Consider the following 13,575-nt stretch of genomic DNA (forward strand, 5'->3'; position numbering starts at 1 on the left):
CCTTATATTCCGACACCCATCTTTGAACCTTTCCTTCAGCATTTATGTTGCATTTAAGCAACGCTTTTATTTCAGTTAAAGTTCTTCTTTACCTTCTTCCTTTTATTTTTCATTTTTTCCTCTTACGTTTTTCTTAACGACCTTTCCAGCCTCCTACATATATCTGCATATGATCTCTTCTGTTATGTAGGTGTATATCACTAACCTCCCTTTTTTCCTTCTCAATGTGAAATACTGTTCTTATTCCCTTTTCCTACCATCATTTATATTCAAAGTCTCCCTGCTGCCCCTTTGCTCATCTTGGAATTTTATAGACTCCTAATGTATTTCTTCCTTTATTGCATCTTTAGTGGCACCCCATATTCTCTGGATGTTCTTCCCCCTTCCTTTTTATTTCACTCAGCTGGCATTATATACATATATATATATATATATATATATATATATATATATATATATATATATATATATATATATATATATATATATATATATATATATATATGAGGCTGTCTCAATAAAATGTTTACACATTTCAACAGCAGGTAACTCAAATAATTTTTTTTTCTTTTCAAAACTTACCCATAAGAATAGATGAGGGGGTCATGACTTAGCTTTAAACAAAGGAAACTTCATCTTAAAATGCTGTTGGAAGTTCGTAACCACAGCTGAAGTCCAGAGACAGAACAGAACAGAGTTTCAGTTAGATCCACCTATGCGCATAACTATCGCATGAATCATTAATAAGTTTGAATCTGATGAGGCTGCGCAGAATGTACACAAGAACCGTTCTGGAAGACCACTTCACCCAGCCGAAGAAAGCAAGAAAGGGTAATGAAAAGTTTTCAGAAAAGTCGGAGAAAATCTTTGCGTCAAGCAAGCCGAGACTTGGGGATTTCAAAAGTACCCTTTCTTGCTTTCTTGGGCTGGTTGATGTCCGTGGTCTTCCAGAACAGTTCTTTTGTACATTCTGCACAGTCCCATCAGTTTCAAATTTATTAATGATGCATGAGATATTTACATGCTTAGGTGGATCTGACTGAAACTGATTTGCACTGTCTCTCGACTTCAGCTATGTTGTCATACTACCAATAGCATTTTAAGATGAATTTCCTTTGTTCAGAGGTAAGTCTTGACCCCATCATCTATTCTTATGGGTAAGAACTGAAAATAAAAAAACATTTATTTTAGTTATCTGCTGTTGATGTGTGCATATATTTTATTGAGGCAACGTGTGTGTATATATATATATATATATATATATATATATATATATATATATATATATATATATATATATATATATATATATATATATATATATATATATATATATGTATATATGTATATATATATATATATATATATATATATATATTTATATATATATATATATATAGATGTATATATATATATATATATATATATATATATATATATATATATATATATATGCCAGTCGAGTAAAATAAAAATAAAGGAAGAAGAACATCCAGAGAATATGGGGTGCCATTAAAAGAGCAATAAAGGAAGAAATATATTAGGAGTCTATAAAATTCCAAGATGAGGCAAAGGGGCAGCAAGGAGACACCCTATATATATATATATATATATATATATATATATATATATATATATATATATATATATATATATATATATATATATTATATTATATTATATTATATTATATTATATTATATGATATTATATTATATTATATTATATAAGACAACTGAGTAAGCTAAGCGGGAATTAAGAAGGACATGTTAATAAGATATGAGTGCAAACAAGTTATGGTTAAAAGCGGAGGTGGAGGAAGTGGATGAGGATTTTCTTTAGTTCCAAGACAGGGTCAAAAGGTCACAGGGATACTGAGAGGATATTGTTTGAATAGTTATGCATTAACTGTAAAGCTCTAAAGAACAGCCATAGTGATAAAATAGCCTGAACGATTTCCTGCGGAGGCAGTAAGATATCGTACCGTTTATAATATCTCATCTCCCTCCTAGGGGGGCAGTGCCGTCAGTGCACCTCATGCGGTGCACTGTAGGCTTTACTTTAGGTTCTTTGCAGCGTGCCTTTGGCCCTTAACTGCAACCCCTTTCGTTCCTTTTATTGTGCCTCCTTTCATATTCTCTTTCGTCCATCTTACTTTCCACCCTCTCCTGACAATTGATTCATAGCATACAACTGCAAGGTTCTCCTCCTGTTACACATTTCAAACCTTTTAGTGTCAGTTTCTGTTTCAGCGCTGAATGACCTCATAGGGCCCAGTGCTTGGCCGTGGGCCTAAATTCTCTTATTCAGTTCAGTTCAATAAGATCTCATCTAAAGTTTTTTTTCTCTCCAATTGAGTTGTTAAGCATAAACTTCGAAGCAATTAATAAAATTGTTTTTTTCTTTACTAGAAAAATTTATAATTAGGAAGGTATAATTAGTAAAGGGAAAGTTACCCCCCCATCAAGAAGTTTAGAATGTTTATTTTGTTTCAATTTAAGCTGTGCCGTTGAAATGTGACCTGGTAGCTTTTCGACGGAAAATTTATTTGTTCTTGTTGTTATTCTTCTTGGAATGGTTATTATCAGATAAAACAAGTAAAAAATGCGCCGAAGTATCTGCGGCGCAATCGAGTTTGCTGTGCAGACGCTACAGCGTATAATTAAGGCCACCGAAAAAAGATCTGTCTTTCGGTGGTTTCGGTATAATGCTGTATGAGCCTCGGCCCATGAAACTTTTACCACGGCCCGGTGGTGGCCTATCCCATATCGTTGCCAGAAACACGATTATGGCTAACTTTAACCTTTAATAAAATAAAAACTACTGAGGCTAGAGGGCTGCAATTTGGTATGTTTGATGATTGGAGGTGGGATGACGAACATATCAATCTGCAACCCTCTAGCGTCAGTAGTTTTTAAGATATGAGGGCGGACAGGAAAAGTGCGGACAGAAAAAAATGAGGACGGACCGAAGAAGCCGGAACAACAGTTTTCTTTTACAGAAAAATAAAAATCCACAAGCCTCAGGATAAAAAAAAAACTACCGTGAATTCGTAAATCATTCCTTAAAAAATCTGGTCCTAGGGATTTCTTTATTCATTTTATTTACTTGACTTAGTTTCCACATTACAGAAGTTTTCTTAATTGTGTTGGCAGTGACCAAATTAATTCCCTTGGGCTGTTGCCTGAAATGACTGACTTCTTAGTTCACAAGCTATACACCTTTTAAAAGTTAAATTGTTTATATAACCATTGCATTTATTTGCATTGATTTAAATGCCAAATTTCATGTTTTATGTGTACGTTTTATTGAATTAATTTATATGAAAGCCATACGTTTTATTGAATTAATTGTATGAAGCTCTTACTTTTTATTCTAATTAATTAATTTATATAGAAATCATTTCTCAGAATTCGGCTATAAAATAATCGCCGATGAAAGTATAATTCACCATATGAAAATAATTGGATTCGGATTATCACCATTGTGAAGATCACAGTGATAATTTTCACGTGCCATAAATGTGAGACAATTTGATCCTGACTCCCAAGACAAAAAAAAAAAAAATTGTCCTCTGGTTTGTACTATTGAGTGCGGAGGTTTTCCTGTGCCTTTCAAGCAATTAAAGCAATACTTCTTCTTCCTTCCAGGCGCGTTATTCAAGAACGGTTTCAGATTAGACAACTATGCAGAAATGAGCTAAAATCCGATTTGATATGAACTCGTGATTTTCAAATTGCTAAGTGGCCCACAGAAAGTACACATAGCTTCAAAATAATTTCCTTCTCATGTATTTATTCTGTTTTATCTATATAAATGAATTCTCCCCATGCTTTTCTTGCTTTCTTTTTAAAAGTAATTCACATTAACCGGCCTTCATTCCCATTCCTTTTCATCTTATTTTCCCAAAATAAACTTTTAGACCACTAAACTGTTGGAAATATAAAACGTTTTCTCACCTGTTTCACTAGACGCCGGGTAAGCTATCAAGCCTGCCAGCACAGATGCTAAGAGAGAGAGAGAGAGAGAGAGAGAGAGAGAGAGAGAGAGAGAGAGAGAGAGAGAGAGAGAGAGAGAGAGAGTCTTAATAAACAAAACAGAAATAGAATGGTCAAGTCTAGGATGTTTATCCTTTTCCCAAAAGCTACTTTAAACCCTCATTACGGAGAACAGTTCATAATGAATTATAACCTCGACTTAATACCAGATTAACCTGATTTCGTCTAAAGACTGAGTGATTAGTCTCTGAATGAGCTGACTGACTGTGATTTTGTTTATAAAGGTGTATCCTTTTAAGTAAGTATTACGGCTCAGCTAAAAAAAATCATGTTTTTATTGCTAAGACAAAACTCCTAGAAAACTGAGTAGTATTAAACTTGGTACTAGAAAATGGCAGATTGATTGTATATATTTTGTCTACATTACTTTTGTTTTTCTTAAATTTAGCCTTAGACCTATCTCTCTTATAGGCTTACCTCCACCACTAACGAAACAAGTTTTTTCTTTTCTGGTTTTTACTCAGTTCTCTGTAAAAGTCAGTAACATTAAACTTGGTACTAGAAAATGGTCACATTATTAATACTCTGTCTACAATACTTTTGTTTTTTCTTAATTGTAGCTTTAGACCTATCATTCTTGCGGCCTTACCCCCACCGTTAACAATACGTTTTTTTTAAATGGTACTAGAAAATGTCCACATTACTCGTTTTTTATTTGATTGATCCTTAGACCCATCTTTCTTATAGCCATACCGCACGAATTCCCTCTATATCTTTAAATACAGATCCCGTCCTGACGCAAGTGGTGCGATTCTCGAGCTATTTACTTAGTATAAGGTCTCCGGCTTGCTAGGCATGTCGAGAGCTTTCGGGACTGCTAATTTGTTCCAACCAAGAAGCTGTAGCTGACTTCCGGTTACAGAGGTCCCAACACTATGTCCGGGCAGTTTTTTTGTAGGCTTCAGCCACTGCACCTCTTCAAGGTTACACAGCCCCTTGTCCCAATGCACGTTGGTCTTAGGACCGCTTCCCCTATTAAATTGCCATTTATGTTCTCTGGGAATATTGTAAGTGGGCTTTACCAGTATAATACTCCTGCGCGTTTGTGTGTGTGTGTGTGTGTGTATTTGTTAGTGTGTGTGTGAGAGAGAGAGAGAGAGAGAGAGAGAGAGAGAGAGAGACAGACAGACAGACAGACAGACAGACAGAGACTCAATAGGTCACTTCCAGTTTTCGCACTCTGGTACATTAAATGGTGTGGAACACAAATATACTAAATTTAGCAAACGTTTCAACCATTTGTGCCAGCATATGTTTAGAGCAATATGATGCCACGGCGGTTCAAAACAGTCCATTACGGGACTCAATGAATAATTGTTTTGAACCGTCATGGCATCGTATGTTTGTAAATATAATGCTAGCACAAATGATTGAAAAGATTGTTAAGTTTTAGATATTTGTGTCGCACAACATCTTTTGTATCACTTTCCTCGCTTTCATTGCTAAAACGGGAAGTAACCATATTGAGTCTCTCTCTCTCTCTCTCTCTCTCTCTCTCTCTCTCTCTCTCTCTCTCTCTCTCTCAAACCTTTTCCTGTTACAGCCAGCTCCCCTCTCTTCCCTGCGTTGACCCCCTTGGATAAATGCAAATGTTGCACACGCAGTGGAGAACTGTTAGCTGATCTGGTTTTCTTTGCAGGTATTCTTTTGCTACGTTAATTTCCTTTGAATTACCGGTTTTGTTGTTGAAATATTTTACACATTTTCTTTTTCATTCTCTAGTTTACATAATATGACTGGTGTGTACATAAGTGTTCCTTATCTCTGCGGGGTGAGGGGTGAGTCTTATTAAACAAAAATTAATGTTCTACTTGTTACCTGCAGCGTGGTTTGATAAAAAGTCGTCCGTTCTATCTATCTACATCGAGGTTTCCAGCGTCCCTTAGGAATCATTACTGTAAAAGAATGTGATATAGTTCTCCTACCAAAATAATTTGACAAATCCTCAGAAGTATTTAGAATGCAAGCGTTGTCATTTTTGCTTAATTTTAATTTCCGCCTATATGAAAGTTCGAGATGCTTCGTACAGCAATGACGAATATTACGCTTCTGATTTTGCATGGTCTCACAGCCTAGAGGTATCCCAGTAATAATATGTAATACGCCACAGTTATGTATATGAGTCTTTCAGTTGAGAAACATGCCAAGCGCCATCCTGGTTCGTAGGTATTTTTAATTTAATTTATTATATCTTAAAAATGGTACTTGGCATGTTTCTCGACTGAAAAGCTCATATATAAGATATAAGATCCTTTTTCTTGTATATTAAATCTTCATATGAGCCTTTCAGTCGAGAAACATGCGAAGCGCCATCCTGGGCCAAAGTATTTTTAATTTAATTTATTATATTTTAAAAATGGCACTTGGCATGTTTCTCGACTGAAAAGCTCATATGAGGAAGACTGTATTTGTCAAAATAAAAAAATGGTTAAAAAAAAAAAGGAACTGTTTGCTTATTATTTCTGGTCATAGTATAGTGATGCACCATAGATATCGCAGAAATGATGGATATATAAAAAAGATACATTCAGAATGCGAGCTTCGAAGATTAATTCATGAAGCTAGAAGTTAGAAATGTTTTCTGAAATGAAGGAGCAACAGCTAGTTATTTTGATTCATACTGAACAGAACGAAAGATTCTTCTGCCTTGTTACGTCTAACTAATTCTTTGTGGTATGAGAATATTCTTGAGAGAGAGAGAGAGAGAGAGTGCAGGGAAATGGTGATATTCTTACAATATGAATATCAAGTTGAAGTTCAAGGGTTAGATACGATTCAAATTTTAAAGTTAGCCACAGGCACGCTGTAGGTAAAGGCATTTAGGCTGTAAAAAAGAATCAAACATTATACAACTTCAAAAACCTTAATTTATAGCCTACACTCTAGTCAGCCGTTCAGACGCGAAATTCACAAATATTGCAAGCAACCAAAAAAAAAATTAATAATAATAATAAATTAAAAAAAAGAGGAAAAAGAAGGGGAAGGATTTTAAGCCCTCGATGCAAAAATGCTCTCGTCCCAGAGAGAGAGAGAGAGAGAGAGAGAGAGAGAGAGAGAGAGAGAGAGAGAGAGAGAGAGAGAGAGAAAGCAATTTCCACGGGGTTATAATCATGAGACCAATTCGGCGGCACTGACTACGTTCGTCAAGATACTGAAAAAATGTTCGCAAGAATTCTTGAGAAGGAAACGTTGCTCTAGTGGGAAGGGAAATTACTTTCTAATCTGTTTGAGGAAAACGTTTATTAAGGCTCATCTTTTTCATGAAATTTTTTTGTTCGGTACTTTTTACCTACCTGATTTAGAATCCTTCAAGACAGCCTTTTGAAAATTTAATTCTATTTAAGAAATTCAGAATTTCTCTGTATATATATATATAATATATATATATATATATATATATATATATATATATATATATATATATATATATATATATATATATATATATACATATATATATATATATATATAAATATTTAATATCATATATATATAATATATATATATATATTATATATATATATATATATATAATCATGAAGCTACAAATGTCGCTTAATATCTCACGCTGCTCTCGGTATATCTCCGTTGGAGAATTGTCGCCGAAGGGGAATTTATATAAGTGATAAATGAATTGGAATCTCACGAACCCGCGACGAAAGCCTCAGCGACTCCAGTTGACGTAAACCATTGAGCCATCAAGAGAGGCAGCGTGAATTTCGATATTAAGCGACATTTGTAGCTTCATGATTGTATATAAATCACGGTGTGATAAAAATTTCATATATATATATATATATATATATATATATATATATATATATATATATATATATATATATATATATATATATATATATATATATATATATGAGCCTCCCCACCACATCTCCTTCCATACTAATTTTCTGGTTACATAATGAATTATGAATTATGTACGTGTACGTAGACCTCTTCCGTTAAGAAAAGCTGTATGCATTAATAATTGGCACTGCGCATGGAGGTCAAATTACTTAAAAATTTAAACTTGTTGAAAAATAATATATTTCCAAAGCGCAAGAAACAAGAAAATATAGCATTAATATCTCATCTAAAATAACTTCAATGATTATTAAATGGGAATGCTGGAATGTCCATAATTTATGCATATAAAAGAGTATAATACATTTGTGACATTCCATGCATCAAATGTTGGAATTATTACATTAGAGTCGAAAAATAATTAGCTCTCTATGTAAGACTGGCTTTTATTCATTTAGCATATAATTTTTGTTTTAAATGGCATTAACATTTAACAAACGAAGACTTATCATAAGTGAGGTGGACTGAATAATAAATGAAGAATGAATGATAACGGTAGAAAATTAAAGAAAATTGATTCTGCTTCTTTTTTTTTTCATAGGTGACACTTTGCGCGAAGAAATTCTATAAATGTAGATGACCGAAACCCATAGTTTTAGTCTTTGAGAAGCCTTTATCTATCACCCGGCTCCTTAAAAAAAAAGTTGTTTAACCTGAGACAAAGTGAAAAGTCCGCTTCTTGTGAAAAAAAAAATAAAAAATCTGCTTCTTTTACGAAAAATTATAAATCTGCTTCTTGTACGAAAAATAAAAAATCTGCTTCTTGTACGAAAAATTTAAAAATCTGCTTCTTGTGCGAAAAATGAACAACTGCTTCATGTACGAAAAATTAAAAATCTGGTTCTTGTACGAAATTGTGATAAATCCGCTTCTTGTATTAAAAATTAAAAATCTGTTTCTTGTGCGAAAAATGAAAAATCCATTTCTTGTGGGAGAAATTAAAAATCTGCTTCTCGTGTAAAAAATGAAAAATCGGCTTCTTGTTCGAAAAATGAAAAATCGGCTTGTTGTGCTAAAAAAAAAAAAAAACTTGCTTCTTTTGCGAAAAATGAAAAATCCACCTCTTGTGCGAAAAATGAAAAATCGGCTTCTTGTGCGAAAATGTGATAAATCCACTTCTTGTATAAAAAATTAATAGCTGACACCTGTGGATGACTGCAGAGTTTGGCTATAGTAGTACAGACTCAGTCACTAAATTAATTATCCTGTCTGAAGGAAGTTTTCGATTTGTAAATGAATGGTTTATTAGGGCTACTCAGGAACCTTCTGTTACTGACATTTTGTCGAATATAATCAAGGTGCACTTACTTCGATTTACTTTTCCGCCTTTGAACCTGGTCCGCTGATATTGTCGCTAACGTCGTGACATGCCGCTCAGATGTCGCGATGAAAAAATCACTGGCTCCGTATCGTGATCAGTTACTGCTACAGTGTGGGTTCTGCAGTGGGAGGTTGAAACCATCATTCTTTGGAAGCTTGAATTTCAAGTCAATGGCCCCGTGGGCTTGTTTCATGTGAATAGGTTTGATCTACTGAAATAATAATAATAATAATAATTATAATTATAATTACAATTCCTCGATCAGGAGACAAATAAGCAGTACAAGATTAGTACATGCTTCCTATTACAGTAGTCTATTACCAAGTTGCTGTTCTATCTGAAAGTTTAATAAATCTTTTGGTACTATGACTGTGCCTTTCTCTCTGAGATTTCTATTGTCGAAATGGCAAGGCTCTTGCCTACCAGTTGAGAGGACCGGGGTTCAAATCCTGCCGCTTACTTGTGGCTTGGCGATGGCGCCATTGCATAAACCCGGTGGTCCGCCAACTTAGTAGTCTGAAAACTCGAGAAGGTTAGTAGGAAAATAGATACCAGCCCTCTGGCTGGGGGGTTATACGGTGGGCCTAGCGACGTACTGGCCATGTGTCTTAGGCAACGGGACCCCCCCCCACCCGGCTGTCGGCTTAAGAAACCGGAGTTCAGCGCCGGCCCTATGAGCCTTGCGAGGCCCAAGAGCAGTTTAACCTTTAACCTTGAGAAACAACATTTATTACTGTATGTATTCTAAATAGATTTCAGGAAAATAAAACCAGTATTTCGTATAAAACGAGAAAACGAAATATACTTCTGAAACATTCTACCATTGATAAATAATCTCGCCCAATTCATTCATTCGAGCTGAAAAGAAACTGCAAATTAATTTGTAGGTTATTTAATCTGCAGATACAAAAACAGAAAATCGGTCAGAGTATTCTCTTTAAGATGTAACGTCCCCAACTTCGTCTATATTTCATTTCCACCTCTCCCTTATACATCTATTTTTTAAGTTTCTCTTTTCCTAGTCTTCAGCTCTCCCCTTTGCATATTTAATTGTTTTCCAAGTGCCGTTAAATTTTTATCATTTGTACATGGTACCTTTTTGCCGTCGTAATTTCTTTTAACAGATGGTGTTTGGATTATCATTTTATACTTTTCATATATTTTATACTCTTGCCACTTTGAGTGGACATTCCAGTTTAGTAAAACGTTTATGTCTCTGTTTATAATTGCAGTGTACGGTAATAAGAAAAATATCATATAAGACTAAAATTCTTATTAATCTATTATCGGTCTAATTTAATAATATAATTCATGAATTTTACAACTAAAAAATTAAAGATGAACGCTCTATTAGTAAATCATCTAAAAACAATAAGGAGGATGAAGGATTCATAAGATAACAGAAATATATTAGAGGAATAAAAAAATACACAAGTACTCCCAAAACCTCTTTAACATTTCCATATGTATCAGCTCTCGAAGACTAATTCGCCGAGCGCCCCAACTAACTCCAAAAGACTCAGGGATTTACAGCCCCATTCAACTCCTAATCACTTTTGATGAGGTTCATTCGATCCTAATCGCAAAGGTGATTTGTCGAGTTGGAGTGGGTGAAAGTGTAGTAGAAGGAGCTTTCACTGTATTAAAAGTGTTTTTATTTTTTTTCTCGTGCGGGAATCTTAGAAGTTTTCTGGAATGCTAACACTGCTTGTAGTTGTTAACATATATTAACTCAGTGCATGGACATTATTAACTCAGGCATGGACATTATTATTTATTCAAATGCACAATGTATGCTGTATACAATATTATATATATATATATATATATATATATGTATATATATATATATATATATATATATATATATATATATATATATATATATATATGTATATTTATATATATATATATATATATATATATATAATAATTCATATATTTTAAAGAAAAAATATATATATATATATATATATATATATATATATATATATTATATCATGTATATATATACTAATGCTGATATTGCCCCGCTTGTTAAACGTTTTATTTTTATTGCGATTCTGCTCGGGAAGTAATGTTTCTCATTAAGAACCGTATCACCCCCATGCAACGGAGTTTTTATCTTGAGCCTTCATCACACAATCTACCCTAAAATAGAAAACTGCAGTATCTGCAAAATTTTCGAAATTGAGATGTGCCACCTATTGGGCTCGTGCAACTGACACACAAGTTACCGAAGTGTCAGACTGATTCTTCAGTGCTCTCCACGAGTATTTAGCGGGTCCCATTTGCAGTATCTGCAAAATCAGTAGTAAGGATTAACTGCAGTATCTACCATTTTTCTCAGTTTTGTATTTTTGCAGATACTGCACTTTTCCATTTTAAGGAAGATATGTTCTCGGTGCATTAGAGCTTCAGACTTACTAGATGTTAAACAAACATTCAGTTTCATCTGAGTCCATTTTCGGCAGGGCAGTAATATTGACGAGGCTTATTAGCAAAGGTAATGAAAGTTAATGAGCTTCATCATTTCAGTTAATGGTAGGTTATGGTAGAGCTTAAGTGAAATGGCATGACAATGCGCTATTCCTTAATGAAGCTTCCGATGCACTTGATAAATTTAATGAGGAGGATTTTGTTATGAATATTTTTCACTGGAAAATGCAATGAAATCGTGGGGAATAATTAACCTATCAAATATAAGGCCTAGTCTTCAACGGCATATCATTCATTCGTCTACACTTTTATAGTTGATATACGTTCGTTGCCTGGGTTTATCAACAACCAGCTACGGCAGAAATGATATTGCTATAAAAAAAGTACTACAAAAGTATCGAGCAATAGAGCGAACATTACTACAAACCTTTAGAAGACCGAAGTTTTGGAAGCCTTTTCAAACTAGTAAATTCGTAAACATAAGTATTCATTCTCAATACTGATGACAGTGTTATTTACTGCATTTCTAAAAATATTTAATTTACTGTCATTTTAACATACATTAATAGTTCTTATTTTTCAGATTTTTTAATACTTTCATTTTTCATAGAGATTGTTTTTCTCGCAGTATGTAACATCTTTATGATGAAAGCTGCTTATTTTTTGAGGGGGGGGGGTTCAGTCGACTTTGCCCTTTTGTTTATTCCTTGATATTCCAGGGCTTTACTTTTCGTTTTTTAAATGCTTTCCTTTTTCATAGAGATTGTTTTTCTCGCAGTATGGAACATCTTTATAATCAGTGCTTCTTTTTTTTGGGGGTGGGGGTCAGTCAAATTTGCCTTTTTGTTTAATCCTTTATATTACAGGGCTTTATTTTTAGTTTTTTTAATGCTTTCCCTTTTCATAGAGACTGTTTTTCTCGCAGTATGGAACATCTTTATAATTAATGCTTCTTTTTTGGGGTGGGGTCAGTTGATCTTTATAATTTGATATTAAGGCTTTATTTTTCTTTTTTTTTAAATGGTGAGATTGTTTTTTCAGTCAAATTTGCCTTTTTTTGTTTAAATTTGCCTTTTTGTTTATTCTTGATATTACAGGACTTTATTTTTCGTTTTTTTTAATGCTTTCCTTTTTCATAGAGATTGTTTTTCTCGCAGTATGGAACATCTTTATAATCAATGCTTTTTTTTTGGGGTGGGTGGGGGCTCAGTCAACTTTGCCTTTTTGTTTATTCCTTGATACTACAGGGCTTTATTATTTTCTCGCAGTTTGGAACATCTTTGTAATCAATGCTTCTTTTTGGGGGGGTGGGGTTCAGTCAACTTTGCCTTTTCGTTTATTCCTTGATATTACAGGACTTTATTTGGGCAAAAACAAAGAATGCAAGTTAATCACGTAATTATACCTTAACGTGTGCCGTCATAATGTACGTGAATCATCAAGAGAATTAAACTGATATGTTGTTTTGATAATGTAGAAAGACATTTTTCTCATATATTACCACCGCATGTTTCAGATTATGGGATATTCCAAATTAAAACAAATGAAAAATACGCCGAAACTCCTTCAGCGCAATCGAGTTTTCAGTAAAGCGTATAATCAAGGCCACCGAAAATAGATCGCGGGCCGTGGTCGCCTATCCTATATCGTTGCCAGAAGAATGGTTTGGCTAACTTTAACCCTTAATAAAATAAAAACTACAGAGGAGGCTAGAGGGCTGCAATTTGGTAAGTTTGACGATAGGAGGGTGGATGATCAACATACCAATTTGCAACCCTCTAGCCTCAGTGGTTTTTAAGATATGAGGGCGGACAGAAAAAGTGCGGACGGACAGACAAAGCCGGCATGATGAATAAAAAAATTAAGGCAGCTCTATAAACTGCATTTCATTCATAC

This window comes from Macrobrachium rosenbergii, chromosome 43 (assembly GCF_040412425.1).
Source record: "Macrobrachium rosenbergii isolate ZJJX-2024 chromosome 43, ASM4041242v1, whole genome shotgun sequence".
NCBI classification, from domain to species: Eukaryota; Metazoa; Arthropoda; class Malacostraca; order Decapoda; family Palaemonidae; genus Macrobrachium; species Macrobrachium rosenbergii.